This window comes from Bubalus bubalis, chromosome 16, assembly GCF_019923935.1.
Source record: "Bubalus bubalis isolate 160015118507 breed Murrah chromosome 16, NDDB_SH_1, whole genome shotgun sequence".
NCBI classification, from domain to species: Eukaryota; Metazoa; Chordata; class Mammalia; order Artiodactyla; family Bovidae; genus Bubalus; species Bubalus bubalis.
The window spans coordinates 11830779-11852623 of record NC_059172.1 but is presented as its reverse complement, the minus strand read 5'-3'; the positions used below and the strand labels follow the sequence as shown (position 1 = coordinate 11852623).

General features: G+C 40.3%; 1 long non-coding RNA gene across 2 annotated transcripts in view; it reads right to left on the bottom strand.

Annotated features, from left to right (window-relative positions):
* LOC123329712 overlaps nucleotides 1-21845 on the bottom strand; it is a 439709-nt gene that overhangs the window by 190913 nt on the left and 226951 nt on the right. The window contains exon 4 of one of the 2 annotated variants that reach the window (XR_006545246.2): nucleotides 3910-4459. The exons of the other annotated variant lie outside the window; for it this stretch is intronic. This is a non-coding gene — a long non-coding RNA (uncharacterized LOC123329712). Of the gene's footprint in view, nucleotides 1-3909; nucleotides 4460-21845 lie in introns of those variants that run through there. 2 annotated transcript variants of the gene reach the window in all.

Here is a 21845-nt window from a genome sequence, read left to right as displayed (position 1 = left end):
GGTTCCAAAATCACTGCTGATGGTGACTGCAGACATGAAATTAAAAGACATTTCTCCTTGGAAGGAAAGCTATGACAAACCTACACAGCATATTAAAAAGCAAAGCTGTCACTTTGCCAAGAAAGATGTATATAGTCAAAGCTATGGGTTTTCCAACAGTCATGTACAGATGTGTGAGTTGGACCATAAAGAAGGCTGACAGCTGAAGAATGTATGCTTTTGAATTGTGGTCTGGAGAAGACTCTTGAGAGTCCCCTAGCTGCAAGGATATCAAACCAGTCAATCCTAAAGGAAATTAACCCTGAGTATCCATCCAAAGGACTGTTGCTGAAGCTGAAGCTCCCAGACTTTGCCCATCAGATGCAAAGAGCTGATTCATTGGAAAAGACCCTGATACTGGGAAAGATTGTAGGCAAAAGGAGAAGGGGGTGACAGAGATGATTGGATGGCATCACCAACTCAATGGACATGAATTTGAGCAAACTCCGGAAGTTAGTGGAGGACAGAAGAGCCTGGCGTGCCGCAGCCTATGTTGATGCAAAGAGTTAGATATGACTTAGTGACTGAACAACAACAGCCATTAGTTATCACTTCTGCCAGTCTCCTAAGTGTGAAAGTCACTCAGTCATGTCCAACTCTTTGTGACCTCCATGGACTATACAGTCCATGGAATTCTCCAAGCCAGAATACTGCAGTGGGTAGCCTTTCCCTTCTCTAGGGGATATTCCCAATCCAGGGATCAAATCCAGGTCCTCTGCATTGCAGGCAGATTCTTTACCAGCTGAGACACCAAGGAAGCCCAGTTTCCTAACAGCTGCTCTATCAGGGAGTTGGCTCTATTCCCTGAGGTCCTTGTTCCGTTGTTAATGTCCAAGTAACTTGGGAATAAACATAGTAGATTAACACCAGAGAAGTCAGGATCTAATCTTATTTCTGACTAGGTCAAATTTTCTCAGTCAAATTCCAAATTCCAAGGGTTAAACTTTCCACAAAATTGTCTCTAATATACCCAAGTCTGACATTCTATAACTTGCATGTATTCTCCTCGAGATACTAATGTTGTAATGATTGCTCTCTCTTCATATGACTACCAAGAAAAGGTTGCAAGGTGAAATGTAAACTATTACAAATATTTCAATATGTCCTGACACCAAAGTAGGAAGAAATAATTTAAATATCTGGTTGGTCAAAAAGTTCATTTGGGTTTTTTGTAACATGTTACAGAAAAATCCTAAAGAACTTTTTGGCCAATGCAATAGAATAAGAGCTACTTAAGCTTGAATTTTTGTTAAAAGTTAAGTATATTAAATAGTGTAAATTTTGTTGGGAAATGTGTTATCTTTTCAGAAAACAAATAAATGAAAGATATATTAAAAACTAACCATTAAAAAAAGAAAACCACAAGAGTTTCAAACTCAAATGCTTGCAAGGGGTATGCCTTTAATATAGACCTGTGATATTAGCTTCATATTGAAAAAAAAAAAGTAGGTGCTAAAATGCTTACCTAATATTTGAGCATAATAACTGCCTAGTTCCCTTGTTACACTGCCTTCTAAAGTATTTTGTGGTCATAACAAATACACCATAATCTGTTTAGTGATCCCTGATATGAAGCATAAAAGCATAATAAAATGCAGAAGATACATATATATGTATTTGTTTAGTTACCTGTATTTAAATATGCATGTGCACAGACACACACATACAAAATCATGATGTAGGAAAGACTTGTTTTAAGAGATAAAAATGGAAATTTCAGAAAAGGCTGCATTAACAGACTTCACTTTCTCAACATATAAAATTTCAAAACCCAAAAGACTATAAACAGAACTAAAAGACGTGACAAATGAGGAAACATTTATAGCATTTAAAACAATCTAAGGATTAACATACAATATATATTATAGTTTCAAAAATCAATAAGAAAAATACAAACAAGTTAGGAGGAAAAAAATATACAAATATGATAAACAAGTAACTTGAAAAAGGAAGGAAAATAGTACTAAAGAGATATAATTCTCCAGAGAATTAGGCCATATGAAACACCAATCACAAAAGGTTATGTACTGTATGACCCCATTTACATAACATTCTTAAAAATGACAGAAATACAGAAATGGAGAACAGATTAGTGGTTAACATAACAAAGGTTAAGTTGGTAAGGTAGAACTGGGAGTGGCTATAAAAGTGTAACAAGAAGAAATCTTAGATTGACAGAACATTCTGTATCTTGACTGAATTAATATCAATATCCTGATTGTGAAATTGTACTGTAACTTTATAAGACCTTACCATAGGGGGGAAATGGATAAAAGATGCATAGATCACTATTATTTCTTACAATTGCATGGGACTCTACAGCGCATCTCAAAATTAAAGTTTAATTGGAAACACACAGACCACAAAATCCCACAGTAAATAGGAACATGTGAATTAAAGCCACAGTTCACTGTTGAACAACAGGGATATGAACTGCACAGGTCCACTTATATTCAGATTTTTTTCAAGTGTGAAAAGTAAAAATGCCAGTTGCTCTGTCATATCCAACTCTGCAACTCCATGGACTGTAGCCCACCAGTCCTCTGTCCATGGGATTCTCCAGGCAAGAATACTGGAGTGGGTAGCCACTTCCCTCTCCAGGGTATCTTTCCAACCTAGGTAACCAACCTGTGTCTCCTGTGTCACCTGCATTGGCAGGCAGATCTGTTACCATCTGAGGCACCAGGGAGGCCCTTTTGCAAGTGTACAGATGTGGAATTGTGGGTATGAAGGAACCACTGATAGAGAGGAAGGTCAACTATAAGTTATATGGATTTTCCACTGTGTGGACAGTCGGCTCCCTAACCCTCGTATTGTTCAAGGGTCAGACATGTACTGAGACAGCATTTTAGCCAAAACAGATTGGCAAAAATAATAAAGGTTGATAATAACACAAGTTAGAGAAGGAATGAGAAAACATTTACCATAAGTACTCTTCTGGCAGTAATATAAATTGGTATGCCATTTTTTGGAGTATGTTTTAGAACATCTATTTTAAAAATTAAATAAGCATACATTTGGACACAATTATTCTACTTCTTTGGAGAAGGAAATGGCAACCCACTCCAGTATTCTTGCCTAGAGAATCCCATGGACAGAGGAGCCCATAGGGTCGCACAGAGTCAGACATGACTGAAGCGACTTAGCATGCATGCATTGGAGAAGGAAATGGCAACCCACTCCAGTGTTCTTGCCTGGAGAAACCCAGGAATGGAGGAGCCTGGTGGGCTGCCGTCTATGGGGTCGGACAGAGTCGGACATGACTGAAGCGACTTAGCAGCAGCATTCTGGTACTTCTTTGTATTTAGCCAGGAAATAAGGAAGAAAAGAAGTGAGAGAAGGGGAGTGGGAGGGAAGGAGAGAAAAAAAGGGAGAAAAGAAGAGAGAGAAAGAAAAAGAAAGGAAGCACATGTCGATAGTCATCATAACATTACAAATACTGATTTCAGTTCTAAAACTTGTGAGGCTAGTACGATTCCAAACATCTTACATATATCAACTTATTCAACACAAAACAATGGCTCATTTTTGTGTCAGGAAACTGAGGCACAGTGGTAAGCAACTTGCCCTAACTCAGTAAGCAGCAGAGCTGACGGCATAGTCTCTGTTCCTAACAGCCACCCAGAGTTGCCTCTAGACACCCGTAATAGCAAACTAGAGATTTTAAATGTCCGCCAAGAGAGGCATAATTAAACAATGGAAATGTATACTGTGGAGTATAGAAATTGTCAGTGTGTTCAATGAAATTATATTTGTAAAATAATGAAGTATGACATATTTGTAGGAGGAAACTTCACAAAATAAAACTATATTGCACACACATGCGTGCACACACACACACACACACACTTGAATATCCCAAAGGTAAGTAACAATATGGTAACAGTAGTTGCCTTAGGGGAGGAGACTGAAATTTCCAATGATGTTCAAAAGTAACTTTGATTTTATCTATATTGCATGAATCTCTTTACCAGAAAGGATTCATAAATTACTAGTTGACTTTAAAATACTTAAATAGTACTATCAATTTGGATGACTTATTTGTGCAGGCTGCAGGAATGCCCCTGCTTACCTCTAATATATTTCTTGACTCAAATTTATATCATATAACATGCTTTACTGCACCTACTATACAATTAGATAGTTTCTCCCATACACTGCAAACAGCTCCAGCCTCTGACATGCACAGCCGTGTTACAGGAACCAGGAATTAGCAGCATCGGTGGTCCTGGAGTGTAGCATCCCAGATTATGGATCCTTTCTGGAAGGAGTTAATACCACATCCAGTCATCTCCTTCCATGGTTCAGGACCAATCATTCTTTGTAGAAAGAAACAGGATCAGAGTGTTGCTGAAGCTCAGAAGTTTCCACTCTGAACCTCTCATCTTGGCAGGACCCAAATCTGTTTGATCCACTCAACCTACAGAAACAGAAGCCCATGACTTCAGACTAAGAAAAAGGACTTAGTATTTTTGTGAGGCATTATTATAATGCTCATGGCATACCCATGAAGGACAGTAAGAAAAAGCAAAGGACAAGATCCTATTTCCCCACAAATAAAACAAGAAATGCTAACTAAGAGGAAGTGAAGAAAGCGTGTGAAAAGAATATAGTTGAATTATCCAAATGAAAAAGAAAACTCACATCCCCTTGTTCACTGGATTTCATACTGATAATTAATTCAGTAAGCAAGTAAGCTACAGAACACACTGTGTGGTGTGATTTTCTTCCAGAACTTTATACACCAGCTTCTAAATAAAAAGTGTAATAAAAAAAATACACATAAATGTTAAGACTAGCTCCAGCTTATAGACTACCTTTTATAAGTCAGTATATTACACAGTAATCACCTTTACAGGTATTTCTAATTTTCTTTGAATTCTCAGAACAACTTTATAAAGTAGCATTTTTATCTTTCTTTACAAAAGAATTTCAGGCTTTCCTGCTGCTTCAGACAGTAAAGAATTTGCCTGCAAGGCAGGAGACCTTGGTTTCATCCCTGAGTTGGAAAAATCCCCTGGAGAAGGGAATGGCTATTGTTGCAGTTCAGTCTCCCAGTCGTGTCTGACTCTCAGTGACCCCATGGACTGCAGCATGCCAGGCCTCCCTGACCCTCACCATCTCTCAGAGTTAGCCCAAGTTCACGCCCATTCCATCAGTGATGCTGTACAGCCACCTCATCCTCTGACACCCTCTTCTCCTTCTGCCTTCAATCTTTCCTAGCCTCAAGCTCTTTTCCAGTGAGTCAGCTGTTCACATCAGGTGGCCAAAATATTGGAGCTTCAGCTTCGGAATGGCTACCCACTCTAGTATTCTTACCTGGAGAATCCCATGGACAGAGGAGCCTGGTGGGCTATAGACCATGGGGTCACAAAGAATCAGACAACACTGAGTGACTAACACTTTTGTTTTTACAAAGGACTTGAGCTCACTGTGAAGAAAGCTGAGCCCCAAAGAATTGATGCTTTTGAACTGTGGTGTTGGAGAAGACTCTTGAGAGTCCCTTGGACTGCAAGGAGATCCAACCAGTCCATTCTGAAGGAGATCAGCCCTGGGATTTCTTTGGAAGGAATGATGCTAAAGCTGAAACTCCAGTACTTTGGCCACCTCATGCGAAGAGTTGACTCATTGGAAAAGACTCTGATGCTGGAAGGGATTGGGGGCAGGAGGAGAAAGGGATGACAGAGGATGAGATAGCTGGATGGCATCACTGACTCGAAGGACATGAGTCTGAGTGAACTCCGGGAGTTGGTGATGGACAGGGAGGCCTGGCGTGCTGCGATTCATGGGGTCACAAAGAGTCAGACACGACTGAGTGACTGAACTGAACTGACTGACTGAGCTCACTGTAACTGATTTATTAATTAAGAATAATAGAAATAATCTACTAACGAATCATCTTTTAGCCATTGTATTGAATGTTTTACAAATGTATTTGTGTGTGCATGCTAAATTGATTCGGTTGTGTCCAACTCTTTGTGACCCTATAGACCATAGCCTGCCAAACTCCTCTGTCCATGGGATTCTCCAGGCAAGAACAGAGGAGTGGGTTGCCATTTCCTCCTCCAGGGGATCGTCCCAACCCAGGGACTGAACACATGTCTCTTATTTCTCATGTGTTGGGAGGTGGATCCTTTACCACTAGCGCCATCTGGGAAGCCCCAAGGTATGTGTAGCAGGCATAAATTATATTTCATAACACTAGGGTAAAAAATGGTCCATTTATTTCTCTTAGTTACATTTTCTCTGAAGTGAAAGTGAAAGTGAAGTCACTCAGTCGTGTCCCACTCTTTGCGACCCCATGGACTGCAGCCTGCCAGGCTCCTCTGTCCATGGGATTTTCCAGGCAAGAATACTGGAGTGGGCTGCCATTTCCTTCTCCAGGGGATCTTCCCAACCCAGGGATCAAACCCAGCTCTCCTGCATTGTAGGCAGATGTTTTTACCATCTGAGCCACCAGGGAAGTCTTTATTGGAGGAAAATTCAATTTCCATTAGAGGAGAAGTGAGAGTTGGGAGAACCTTTTACCCCTCTAATGATATATAAGAATCTGAGGTCTTTACCTGGGCTTCCCTGTTGGCTCAGACCATAAAGAATCCACTTGCAATGTGGGAGACCTGGGTTTGATCACTGGATGGGGAAGATCCCCTGGAGGAGGGCATGGCAACCCACTCCAGTATTCTTGCCTGGAGAATCCCATGGACAGAGGAGCCGGCCTGGCAGACCTCAGACCATGGGTTGAAAAGAGCTGGATAGGACTGAGCAACTAACCTTTCACTTTCACTAATGGATCAGTTAGTTTCACCGGCGCCTCCTCTCTACATTCACAATGCAGAAAACTCTGTTACAATTCCTGAACACAAGAACCTCATGGTATGTTCCTAGAAAGTAACACACCTAGCAGCTGCTTAGCACTTGTGAAAGAACAAAAGTGAAGTCGCTGAGTCATGTCCAACTCTTTGCGACCCCACGGACTGTAGCCTCCCAGGCTCCTCCATCCATGGGATTTTCCAGGCAAGAATACTATAGTGGGTTGCCATTTCCTTCTCCCAACCTAAAAAATGAAAAGGGAAAAAACAGGGCAGAAGGCAAAGAAATGCCAAGTAGAAACACAATTTCAGCACAAAAATATTCTGAGTAACCACTACTGATTTTTTTTCTTTAGCAAAGTCTAACCTTAAAATGCATTCTCAGTAATTCCCTAGATGATGATGAAAATAGATCCTCTGCCTGGCTGTACTCTCTCTTACACTTGCTGGCTTTCTATCTTTCTTCTACGATCTTAGCAGTAACTTCCCAAGATGTCGCCCTGCTTTGGTGTATTTTAACAGAAGCACCAGTCATGTTTTTATCATGCTTTTAGAGAGCATATTAGAAAACATCAGGCCTGTACATTACCCTGTATGCATATACAAGCCTATATGTATTACCCAATATATATATTTTGGGGATGTTTTATGTAAATCTGCATTAAATTAAGCATTATAAACATGCTACGGGGCTTATTTATAGGACTTTATAGGAAATATCTCTTAGCAGCACAAAGAATCTCTCTTTCACATGAATAATCAAATTTTATCCTGTTGCATGCTTTGCTGTCTCATGTATCAGAATTTCACAACATGGTGCTCATTGGTGCAACTGAGTACAGAGAAGGGAACAAGTTGTCAAAATCCTGCAACCAGGGAAAGAAAGGGGAGGACTTGGGGAAAAGTAAGTGAGCTTAGAACTCAGAGTCCATGAGTTTCCTCTACAGTGTCATCTACCAAGGGCATTTAGAGGTCATCTTGTGAGGCATGCTTTTATTACTATTACTTGTTCTAGAGACCAAGATCAGCTTTCCCCTTTCTTGGTGCCATCAAAAGAAAGAACTGTCTCTTCTCTTTGCAAAGATTTTACTGATAGATATACATTTAACTTGAGGCAACACATAATTATGTCTCCCTTCTTACAGGAAAGATACTTCACGTTGGAATTAGGATCCCACAGTGCATGAGACATAGTACCTGTCACCACAGGGGCCAGGAAAGAAAAGAAAACAGAAATCAGACTAAGGAGAGCTACAGTGAATTTAAGTACATTCATGTCTTGAGTAATTGGAAACATAAAGATGAATAAGAAACAACACTTGCCCCCAAAAGGTTCACAGCCCAGGGAGGGAGGCAGATACACAAACAGGTTATTTCAGCACAGCGCTGTGTTGTAATAAGTACTTAACTACCTCACTAAGTTACCCAACCAAAGACACTTACCGCTGTAGGATGGAAATGACAAGTTATGATCTACAATTTTCTTGGTGCCAACATCCCATCAGTTCCTATCCAACTTAAAAAGCCTTTTCTTTTTCCTAAATGGCCTGCCTTGTGTCACATATGGCAGAAAAGCTTTTGTTGAGAGCAGCCAGGAAGCTTCTCAGAAATGTGTGTGTGTGTGTGTGTGTGTGTGTGTGTTTCAGTGAGTCATTATTATGCCATTCCAAAGACAGGACATAATAGATTCATTTCTTCTAATGGATAGTGTACAGTTTAAAGATGGTTTATTAACTTCCATCTTATGATACACAAGAGCTATTTGGGTACATAACTTACCTCGCTGGTCCATAGTCTGACCCGTAGACCTCAGCAGCACTTTTTCCCCACATTTTTGACTAAATAGAAGTTACTGTGCAGTTACAACCCTGTTACATATGATGTTAATAAATGTGCTTCACTGACTGTCCACTCTTTTAAGTAACTCTGCTAACCTGGACACATTATGTGAGATTTATAGTGCTGCATAAAGTCTGAGGGGAACGCAGGGAAATGGCTTTATAGATAGAATTAGACTGGCTATCTCTCTCACATTTCAGACACAGCAGGAGAAGAGCTGTTCAGAGGCACTTGGAAAGGATGAGGGAGGGAAAAAATAATAAAAAAGATTTTGAGGAAAATCTATGCTGTTTTGCCAATATGGCTGATTGTAGATTAGGCTTTGGTTGTTAAAAAAACAAAAAATCCCTTCTTGTCTTTATGAAGAAGGGAAAAATAAGCACCAGTGAAACTTAACATTTTGTGCCCATTAGTCAAGTTGCAAACCTATTTTGAAACTCCAGTTAGAGAACTAAAACATAGTACTAAGTTGTTGAATAAATATTTGTTAAATAAATTATAAACTGTAAAGTTCCTGAAGTCTGGAATCATTGCTCTCTCTCTCTCTCCTGCATCCAGAAGGACGCTCAGCACTAATTATTTACTTCATGAACCAATGACATAAATAGCAGTATGTCTTACCATTCACTAGTACTGAACAGATACCAATCCAGCCCTTTGTCTGCTCCTGAGAGGTAGCGAGGAATATTTTATTGTTATTTCACGAGTTAAAGAGCTTGAGGTAAAAGTAAGTAAACTGGTTTGGATGCTTCCACATAACAAATGATTAAAATGAGAGGAACAGAATCCCCGGGATTCAACAATGGGATAAACAAGATGGCAGCCGACATAGTTAAGAGTGAGATGACCATTCCCTCCTGGCTCAGTCGGTAAAGACTCAGCCTGCAATGCAGGAGACCCAGGTTCAATCCCTGGGTCAGGAAGATGCCCTGAAGAAGGAAATAGCAATCCACTCCAGTATTCTGCCCGGAGAATTACATGGACAGAGAAGCCTGGTGGGCTACAGTCCACGGGGTCACAAAGAGCTGGACACGAGACTGAGTGACTGACACTTAAGATAACAGTCAAGGACTCCAAATTCCAGCCTGGTGCCATATCGTGTAAACATGAGTTAGGGATGCTGGAGAATAATATTATTCCTTAATTACTTCCCCTGGAGCTTCAGGTCTTTGAATTATGCTCTCTCCAAAGCTACAATGCTTTTTTATCTCCCAAAGGTATACTCTACGTTCCAGTCTGCACTTGTGATGCTTCTGTTTTCATCATATCCTCATCTCCTCACATCTGCCATAGTTCCCATGTATGCCCAGTTTGATTTTTTAACTATAATGCAATGAAAAAAAAAAGATTCATATGTACAGCATACTCATAATTTAAGTCAGATATGGCTATTCAAGTTTTCAATGCCTTTCATAGCCTGAAATGTATGCACAATGCCAACTCAAAGTTAGAACATCTTATACAACCATATTTTTCTTACTTGTTGCCTACACAATTAGTCCTACAGTTTGCAAACACTTGTGACAAAATGGTGCTCACTTTAGCCAGAATATCCCTTTGTCCACTTCTCACGCCCTGGAATGCCTTTTCTGCTACTGTGCACCTTCTTCTTAGTCCTCTTCTGCTTTTCAGGATGCTTTGTCTGAACTAGACCAGATGGGAAAAGATTCAGCTCAAGTGTCCAGATTTACTGCAACCTTCAATGTTTTCCTTTGTGATACAAGTAGCATCTCATATCAGTTAGTTTTGCTGCATAACGCGAAAAGCTGACTCATTTGAAAAGACCCTGATGCTTGGAAAGATTGAGGGTGGGAGGAGAAGGGGACGACAGAGGATGAGATGGTTGGATAGCATCACCGACTCAATGGACATGAATGTAGGTGAACTCCAGGAGTTGGTGATGGACAGGGAGGCCTGGTGTGCTGCGGTTCATGGGGTCGCAAAGAGTCAGACATGACTGAGTGACTGAACTGAACTAAAACCACTCCAGAATACAGTAGTTTAAAATAATTATTTAATTGCTCATGATTTTGTGGGCTGGCTATTTGAGCAAGGCTCACCTGGGATGACTCATCTCTGCCTCAGATAATGTCAGCTGGCCTGAAACTCAGGTGGTCAAGCTGAGAAGTCTGGGGATCTGGGGCCTCTTCTCATATAGTCTCATAATCCACCATGGGAACAAAGGCTTCATGTAGAATCCAAGAATTTCCTAACAAAAGTGAATGCTACAAAACCCCCATGGCCGTCTAACCTTAGAAACTGCCCAATATCTCTTCTGACACATTTTATTGGTTAAAAGAAGCCACAGACACTTCAGATTCAAGGATGAAAAAAACAGACTTATTTTTTTGATGGGGGAGGGGTGAGGGATGCAAGTAATTGATGAGTGGTCTTTATTTTTTACTATTTGTTACACATTTGGATTTTTCTTTAAAAAATCTAAAAGCTTTAAGCACAATTAAAAACAGCAAAAAAAATTTACCAAATAACTGCTACAATTTATTTAATGCCAGTGCCAAGCATTAAACACTTCATATAATACATAGTATTTCATTCTTACACAATGAAATAAATACAAGCCTGGCAAAGTATGGCCTATGGGCCAAAGCCAGCCTGCTGCCTGCACCTGTTTTTGTACAGCCTGCAAGTGAAGAATGTTTTTTATGTTTTTAAATAGTTGAGGGGGAAAATTCAAACAGAAAATAACATTTCACGACACATTAAAACTATATGAAGTTCAAATTCCAGTGCCTATAAATAAAGTTTACTGGGGACATACTGTGGCCATTTGATTATATATTATCTATTTCTGCATTTATACTACCACAGCAGAATTGAATAGTCACAACATGGACCTAAATACTAAATATTAAAATAACTACTACCTACTCCTTTACAAAAAGTTTGCTGATCTCTGAAATAGATACTATTGATACTATTATCTCCCTGACACTAATAGGAAACCAAATCTGTAAAAACCTGAACACCTCAGAGATAGAATTTAACTCAGATCTGCATGACTCACTCATACTCTACTCCTAGAAAAATGACAATAACCGCCATTTGTTGGGTGCATGCCTGTGTCGTGATTCCTAATCCTTACAAGAGCCATATGTGGAGGCTTGAACCCCTCCACACCCTTTTTCAAGTAAAAAATTGCATCCTTTGGGGAGTGATTTGGAGACCTTTGCTCTATGGTCTGCTTCTCCTCGTGTGTGCGTGTAAGTTGCTCAGTTGTGTCTGACTCCCTGCAACCCTTGGACCATAGCCCACCAGGCTCCTCTGTCCATGGGATTCTCCAGGCAAGAATACTAGGGTGAATTGCCATGCCCTCCTCCAGGGGATCTTCCTGACCCAAAGATCAACCCGTGTCTCTTAGATCTCTTGCATTGGCAGGTGGATTCTTTATCTACTAAGCCTCCTCTGTGTACTTCTGAAACTGAGGGGATATATCTCTGGACATCAGATGACCAGGCAGTTGTAAAAGGACTTCTGTTCTTGGCTTACAAGAAACTTCGACAGTTTGAAGAGGTTAAAGTCTCCATTAAACTTGTCATATTGTACTAGTTTAAAGCCTTTAGGTACACCGACCCTTCTTTCCACAAGCAATTGCCCAAAGGCATCTGTGTTTGGAACACATGCAGGCAGGCTGCTGTAAGTGCCCATTAGTCTCCAAACCTGAAGTGCCCCCAGAATGAGTTACAGTGAGAAACACGTACTGCCGCAAATGAAAAATAGCAAAATACATCAAGAGTTCAAAAGGTGGGAGTTGAACAAGATGATCCCATTTCATGCTACATTAATATGTCACTCTAATTTTATGTAAGAATGAGCCTTTATACTTCCCATGCAGAAGTCTGAAATATGTAGGTATCCAAGGAAGGGTCAATCTATTTCATAACTGGGGAGAGGGTAGGTACAGCTTCAGTGTAGGAAACTGTGCCGAGTTTTCAGGCCAATGAATAATAAGAAAAAGAGACCGAAAGGGAAGAGGAAGGGAGAAGAGAGTGAAGGAAGGAAGGGAGGGAAGAAGGATTGAAGAAGAAAAGGAGGGAGAAAGGAAGAGAAGACAAAGAATGAAACCCCTGCCCCATTCTAGCCTCAGCAGATTTATATCCACAAGCAGCAAGCCTGCCTTTGTTCTCCTGGAGAGAATACATGGCTTGATTAAGAGCCTGGGTGCTAGAATTAGACAGTCTGAAGTTTCTGTCTTGGTTCTGCTACTTACCAGCCATGGGGGTCCTGGTCCAGGACAGGATTTAGACTGTCTGTATGACAGTTTCCCCATACATATATGGTAATAACAATATTATCTACACCTAGAGTTACCACAAGAATCCAATTAAGATAATTCATGAAAAGTGCTTAGAATGGTGCCTAGTACATAGCAATAAACTTTGAGCTATTACCATTCTAATAATTTCAGATCAAGTATAAGGAAATTGCAAATCATCCCAGGTCTTAGTGTCAAAATTAGCATCATTTCACATAGTCATCAAATTGTCTCATCAACAATTCTCAAGAGGAAATAGCTTTCTGGGTCTATGTCTCCTCCCCTTCTGCAAGTACTTCATCCATATATGATCAATTTATTTCACACTAAATCCCACAAAAAGAACTGTGTTGCGATCCAAATTCTATGCACTTCATCAGCCTGTAACTGCAAACCAGAGCTACATTTTCTTACAATGACCAATTTCTCCTAGTGCCAGTCCCCGTTACTCTAATTGCCAGAAATTAATTTCCCCTCAAAGAACCCCCCCTTCCTTCTTAGAGACCTTAAAGGGACATATCCTAGTTTGTGAGGCACACCCACCACAACATCCATGTCTCTTTCTGCTTCCCCTTAGTCCATGTTCCTGCCTGAGGAGACATCTGGGGAGGTCTTAGTTCCCTGGAGTCCATATCCATCATGTGAAGCCTTATATACAAGCACACGGTCATGTCTCTATATCCCTCAAAGCTCACTTCTTTGGTGGACATTCATTTGTTGATGATGCTGGCTTCCACCTCTAGGAACAGTAGCTCCTAGGCCTTTGGTGAGCCATGTCTCCATCACCATCAATCTGGGTAGTTTGGCTGCATGACTATGATACCAGCACGTGACCCCTTTCAGAGTAGTTAAGAGTCAGACCCAACACTTTTGTAATAACCCTAGATGAAAATAAGGGATTAAAAGAAAAATCTAAAAGTGCTGGCAGCCACCCTGCCATCACCGAGAAGTCAAACTAAGACATCTGAGTAGACATTCAATACAGAAAAGAGCCAGGTTGGAGGGATAGAGAGATATCAAGCAGTGATGACCTCATTTGAGCCTCTGGATCCAACTATGCCTGCAGCCAGAAGATACAGTCCTAAATACTTCTATTATGAGACCTAATACACGTATTTTTTTTGCTTTCATCAATTTAGGGTAACTTTTACTGTTATCTGAAACTGAAAGCATTCTGAATAATAATTCTTATAATTTTTGGAGTGCCAGAGTCTTTCTGGGCTTCATACAGAAATGAGGAAGACGGGCTTCCTTCTAAACTCTTTGCCAAATTTAGTTATTAGGCCTTGATAAAGTTCTGCCTATGCTTAGAGTCTCACAAAAAATCTGATCACATTTTAGTCCTAATTATCCTATCCACAGAATTTCAAAGCCAACCCAGGTGTCCTGACACAAAATAGACACTTAAACATCATTCTGTCCCCTTCTGTTGGTCTACCCACCCCCCCCAAAAAAATTATGCCTTTTTTAGTTCAGTCGCTCAGTCATATCCGACTGTTTGTGACCCCATGGACTGCAGTAGGTCAGGCTTCTCTGTCCATCACCAACTCCCAGAGCTTACTAAAACTCATGCCCAAAGAGTCAGTGATGCCATCCAACCATCTCATCCTCTGTCGTCCCCTTCTCCTACCGCCTTCAATCTTTCCCAGAATCAGGGTTTTTTCCAATGAGTCAGTTCTTTGCATCAGGTGGCCAAAGGACTGGAGTTTCAGCTTCAGCATCAGTCCTTCCAGTGAATATTCAGGACTGATTTCTTTTAGAATGGACTGGTTGGATCTCCTTGCAGTCCAAGAGACTCTTAAGAGTCTTCTCCAACACCACAGTTCAAAAGCATCAATTTTTCAGCACTCAGCTTTCTTTATAGTCCAACTCTCACATCCATACATGACTACTGTAAAAATCATAGCTTTGACTAGACGGACCTTTTATGGCAAAGTAATGTCTCTGCTTTTGAATATGCTGTCTAGATTGGTCATAGCTTTTCTTCCAAGGAGCAAGCGTCTTTTAATTTCATGGCTGCAGTCACCATCTGCAGTGATCTTGGAGCCCAAAAAAATAAAGTCTGTCACTGTTTCCATTGTTTCCCCATCTATTTGCTATGAAGAGATGGGACTGGATGCCATGATCTTCGTTTTCTGAATGTTGACTTTTTTTTTTAATTTTATTTTATTTTTAAACTTTACATAATTGTATTAGTTTTACCAAATATCAAAATGAATCCGCCACAGGTATACATGTGTTCCCCATCCTGAACCCTCCTCCCTCCTCCCTCCCCATTCCATCCCTCTGGGTCGTCCCAGTGCACCAGCCCCAAGCATCCAGTATCGTGCATCGAACCTGGACTGGCGACTCGTTTCATACATGATAGTATACATGTTTCAATGCCATTCTCCCAAATCTTCCCACCCTCTCCCTCTCTCACAGAGTCCATAAGACTGTTCTATACATCAGTGTCTCTTTTGCTGTCTCGTACACAGGGTTATTGTTACCATCTTTCTAAATTCCATATATATGCGTTAGTATACTGTATTGGTGTTTTTCTTTCTGGCTTACTTCACTCTGTATAATAGGCTCCAGTTTCATCCACCTCATTAGAACTGATTCAAATGTATTCTTTTTAATGGCTGAGTAATACTCCATTGTGTATATGTACCACAGCTTTCTTATCCATTCATCTGCTGATGGACATCTAGGTTGCTTCCATGTCCTGGCTATTATAAACAGTGCTGCGATGAACACTGGGGTACCGTGTCTCTTTCCCTTCTGGTTTCCTCAGTGTGTATGCCCAGCAGTGGGATTGCTGGATCATAAGGCAGTTCTATTTCCAGTTTTTTAAGGAATCTCCACACTGTTCTCCATAGTGGCTGTACTAGTTTGCATTCCCACCAACAGTGTAAGAGGGTTCCCTTTTCTCCACACCCTCTCCAGCATTTATTACTTGTAGACTTTTGGATCACAGCCATTCTGACTGGTGTGAAATGGTACCTCATAGTGGTTTTGATTTGCATTTCTCTGATACTGAGTGATGTTGAGTATCTTTTCATGTGTTTGTTAGCCATCTGTATGTCTTCTTTGGAGAAATGTCTATTTAGTTCTTTGGCCCATTTTTTGATTAGGTCATTTATTTTTCTGGAGTTGAGCTGTAGGAGTTGCTTGTATATTCTTGCAATCCCTATCAAGCTACCAACAGCATTCTTCACAGAGCTAGAACAAATAATTTCACAATTTGTATGGAAATACAAAAAACCTCGAATAGCCAAAGCTATCTTGAGAAAGAAGAATGGAACTGGAGGAATCAACCTACCTGACTTCAGGCTCTACTACAAAGCCACAGTTATCAAGACAGTATGGTACTGGCACAAAGACAGAAATATAGGTCAATGGAACAAAATAGAAAGCCCAGAGATAAATCCACGCACATATGGACACCTTATCTTTGACAAAGGAGGCAAGAATATACAATGGATTAAAGACAATCTCTTTAACAAGTGGTGCTGGGAAATCTGGTCAACCACTTGTAAAAGAATGAAACTAGAACACTTTCTTACACCATACACAAAAATAAACTCAAAATGGTTTAAAGATCTAAACGTAAGACCAGAAACTATAAAACTCCTAGAGGAGAACATAGGCAAAACAGTCTCTGACATACATCACAGCAGGATCCTCTATGACCCACCTCCCAGAATATTGGAAATAAAAGCAAAAATAAACAAATGGGACCTAATTAACCTTAAAAGCTTCTGCACATCAAAGGAAACTATTAGCAAGGTGAAAAGACAGCCTTCAGAATTGGAGAAGATAATAGCGAATGTTGATTTTTAAGCCAACTTTTTCACTCTCCTCTTTCACTTTCATCAAGAGGCTTTTTAGTTCTTCTTCGTTGATAGATACAGTGCCTGATGAACTACGGAATGAGGTTCATGACATTGTACAGGAGACAGAGATCAAGACCATTCCCATGGAAAAGAAATGCAAACAAGCAAAATGGCTGTCCGGGGAGGCCTTACAAATAGCTGTGAAAAGAAGAGAAGCAAAAAGCAAAGGAGAAAAGGAAAGATATAAGCATCTGAATGCAGAGTTCCAAAGAATAGCAAGAAGAGATAAGAAAGCCTTCTTCAGCGATCAATGCAAAGAAATAGAGGAAAACAACAGAATGGGAAAGACTAGGGATCTCTTCAAGAAAATCAGAGATACCAAAGGAACATTTTATGCAAAGATAGGCTCAATAAAGGACAGAAATGGTATGGACCTAACAGAAGCAGAAGATATTAAGAAAAGATGGCAAGAATATACAGAAGAACTGTACAAAAAAGATCTTCAGGACCCAGATAATCATGATGGTGTGATCACTGACCTAGAGCCAGACATCCTGGAATATGAAGTCAAGTGGGCCTTAGAAAGCATCACTACGAACAAAGCTAGTGGAGGTGATGGAATTCCAGTTGAGCTATTCCAAATCCTGAAAGATGATGCTGTGAAAGTGCTGCACTCAATATGCCAGCAAATTGCAAAAACTCAGCAGTGGCCACAGGACTGGAAAAGGTCAGTTTTCATTCCAATCCCAAAGAAAGGCAATGCCAAAGAATGCTCAAACTACCGCACAATTGCACTCATCTCACACGCTAGTAAAGTAATGCTCAAAATTCTCCAAGCCAGGCTTCAGCAATATGTGAACTGTGAACTTCCTGATGTTCAAGCTGGTTTTAGAAAAGGCAGAGGAACCAGAGATCAAATTGCCAACATCCGCTGAATCATGGAAAAAGCAAGAGAGTTCCAGAAAAACATCTATTTCTGCTTTACTGACTATGCCAAAGCCTTTGACTGTGTGGATCACAATCAACTGTGGAAAATTCTTCAAGAGATGGGAATACCAGACCACCTGATCTGCCTCTTGAGAAATGTGTATGCAGGTCAGGAAGCAACAGTTAGAACTGGACATGGAACAACAGACTGGTTCCAAATAGGAAAAGGAGTTCATCAAGGCTGTATATTGTCACCCTGTTTATTTAACTTATATGCAGAGTACATCATGAGAAACATAGGACTGGAAGAAACACAAGCTTGAATCAAGATTGCCAGGAGAAATATCAATAACCTCAGATATGCAGATGACACCACCCTTATGGCAGAAAGTGAAGAGGAACTCAAAAGCCTCTTGATGAAAGTGAAAGTGGAGAGTGAAAAATTTGGCTTAAAGCTCAACATTCAGAAAACGAAGATCATGGCATCCAGTCCCACCACTTCATGGGAAATAGATGGGGAAACAGTGGAAACAGTGTCAGACTTTATTTTTCTGGGCTCCTAAATCACTACAGATGGTGACTGCAGCCATGAAATTAAAAGACACTTACTCCTTGGAAGGAAAGTTATGACCAACCTAGATAGCATATTCAAAAGCAGAGACGTTACTTTGCCAACAAAGGTTCATCTAGTCAAGGCTATGGTTTTTCCTGTGGTCATGTATGGATGTGAGAGTTGGACTGTGAAGAAGGCTGAGCGCCGAAGAATTGATGCTTTTGAACTGTGGTGTTGGAGAAGACTCTTGAGAGTTCCTTGGACTGCAAGGAGATCCAACCAGTCCATTCTGAAGGAGATCAGCCCTGGGATTTCTTTGGAAGGAATGATGCTAAAGCTGAAACTCCAGTACTTTGGCCACCTCATGTGAAGAGTTGACTCATTGGAAAAGACTCTGATGCTGGGAGGGATTGGGGGCAAGAGGAGAAGGGAACGACAGAGGATGAGATGGCTGGACGGCATCACTTACTTGATGGATGTGAGTCTAAATGAACTCCGGGAGTTGGTGATGGACAGGGAGGCATGGCGTGCTGCGATTCATGGGGTCTCAAAGAGTCGGACATGACTGAGCGACTGATCTGATCTGATCTGATCTGCCATAAAGGTGGTGTCATCTGCATGTCTGAGGTTATTGATATTTCTTCCGGCAATCTTGATTCCAGCTTATGCTTCATCCATCCTAGCATTTAGCATGATGTACTCGGCATATAAATTAAATAAGCAGGGTGAAAATATACAGCCTTGATGTACTCCTTTTCCAATTTGGAACCCATTTGTTTTTCCATGTCCAGTTCTAACTGTTGCTTCTTGACCTGCATACAGATTTCTCAGGAGACAGATCAAGTGGTCTGGTATTCCCATCTCTTTAAGAATTTTCCACAGTTTGTTGTGATCCACACAGTCAAAGGCTTTGGCATAGTCAGAAGTAGATGTTTTTCTGGAACTCTCTTGCTTTTTCAATGATCCAATGGATGTTGGCAATTTGATCTACCTTCCTGATCAGTTATAAAACAGAACCTGCTATACATCTCAATGGTTAGAAATAGATATACAGGAAAGAGAATCATGAATGGTTATTATTTAGCCTGTCAGAAATGTCCTGGTATACACATCATTGCATATCTGTATGAACTGCCATTTTTTGCATGATTATCACGCACTAAGATTATGTACCTCATGTTTTAAAAGAGGATTGGTCATAACCTTGGATCCCCAACCTCACATTTCCTATAAAGTCCAATATTAAAACGGATTCTCTTACTACTTGGTTTTAGACACATAGCTTCCTCTGGGGAAGAAAGAATAGAGAATTCAACTTAATTATCATAGCTAGAAAGACTTGATTAAACATGACGCAGTCACAAGCTGTCATTCAAGACAAATCTGTACCAATGTTTAAATCACCTAGTCTTTCACACAGCCATGAAAATCAATTATTCTTCCATTGATTTTTACTGTTCTTTCCTAGAAAACTTGTGACGTTACCTTTAATAATCATCATCATCATTGGCAATACCACCATGAGCCAAAAGCCCTGATATTCTTACATTTGAAAAATTTAATGAAACTGTGAAGTATATTGACATTTCTTTCCACCATCAATTTTTCAAGCTATTGAATTTCACCCTTTTCTATCTTCCCACTTCTCCCAATTGTTAAGCTCATTTTCAATTTCAAACTTGTTTCCAAGGCATTAGCCAACACATCCAACTTCCTGTCAATGGGATATTTAATAAGCACACCCATTCTACTATCCGGAAAAGGCAATGGCACCCCACTCCAGTACTCTTGCCTGGAAAATCCCATGGACGGAGGAGCCTGGTCGGCTGCAGTCCATGGGGTCGCTGAGAGTTGGACACGACTAAGCGTCTTCACTTTGACTTTTCACTTTCATGCATTGGAGAAGGAAATGGCAACCCACTCCAGTGTTCTTGCCTGGAGAATCCCAGGGACAGCGGAGCCTGGTGGGCTGCCGTCTATGGGATCGCACAGAGTTGGACATGAGTGAAGCGACTTAGCAGCAGCAGCAGCAGCATTCTACTATCCAAGACAGCAATGAAATTTCTAAGTATCAATAGTACAGCAGTACTTCTCTCAACCTGTCTGAGAAGTCACTTCTTACTTGAAATCACAATGACCCATTGCCAAGTACTTTCAACTTGAGCCAAGTGTACTTAAAAGCAAAATGAGCAAAACTCTATTTTCTCAGTTTCTTGATGAATATGACATGTGGAACTGAATTTTAGAAGCTTCAGGAGGCACAATGAAGGGTTGAAACACATCCATTTCCCCTTACCTGACAAAATAAAGAATAGCAACTCTATCAGGTAATAAACCTAATCTTTCAGATTTTTTCTATTATCTGTAAGGTCCTCACATCTTTACGTGTTTCCTGAGTCACTGATCCTAATTTGTTGAAGGCAGTATGAGTTTGGGGCCAAACATGCCTGGGGCAAAATTCTACCTCTGCCACTTTGTGGGACTTTGGTGGGGAAAGGGGAAAAAAAGAAAGAAAAGCTTTACTTTTTCCCCCCAGATCTATTTCTCATCTGTAAAAACAGGCATAATTATTAGCTCTAGCATAGTTTCAAGGACCAGCAATTTGCCTTGGCCAGAGTATAAGTCCTATAAAGAGCTGGCTTTTATCTTGGCTTATTTGGAAGGCTGCGTCTGTATTATAAAATCGCACTGTAATCAATAGGCAACTTCAGGCAGCTTCATTTATGTTTGTGTGGGGCATGAGTATTGTAGCATATTTCACACTTTTGGACACTTTCTAATTTCTTACCCTCTGGGGTTGTTGGGCAGGCAGTGAAGGTTCAAGTATAGTCTTGGTATCCATCACGGTGAAGCTGACTCAGCCACTTGTTAACTACACACCTTGAAAAATTTTGTCACACTCTCAAAGTCTATTTTCCCTTCTGTGTCTGATTAAATAATACACTCTATATACACGCCTCAACTATGAGCCAGGATGTTCTATTCAGTTTTCTAGATCTTGCCCCTAGATAGTGCCTGTGACATGGCAAATGCTCAGTAAGAAATTGTTGATTAAATGATGGATGAATGAATGAATGCAAACATCTTGGAGTTCACATCAATAAAGTCTGAATTAGACTGGGGACAGTTGTTCATTGATACTACCACATGACCACCACCTCTGACTCCTCAATTAAGGTTTTCCAATTTTCTAAAGTACATCAAAAGATTTGGGGCAACACAGTACCTATAGTTAACAATGTAGTATTATACACTTAAACTTTTGCTAAGAGAATACACCACATGTAAAGTCTTCTTTAAAAAAGGGCAAGCACAAGAAAACTTTGAGAGGTAATGGATATGTATTACCTAATAAAGTAATAATGAATGTATGCATATGTCCAAACTCATAAAAATGTTTACATTAAACATGTGCGGTTTTTTGTACATCAATTTTATCTTAATAAGACTGTTTTAAAAAAGACTGGGGCTACATCTCTAAATGTCAACAGCATGATTTATTTCCTGATAAACTGTGAGTTCTCTAACATCATTTAAGGGTTTGTTATTAAAATATAAGTCCAAACAAATATAAAATGATTTCATGA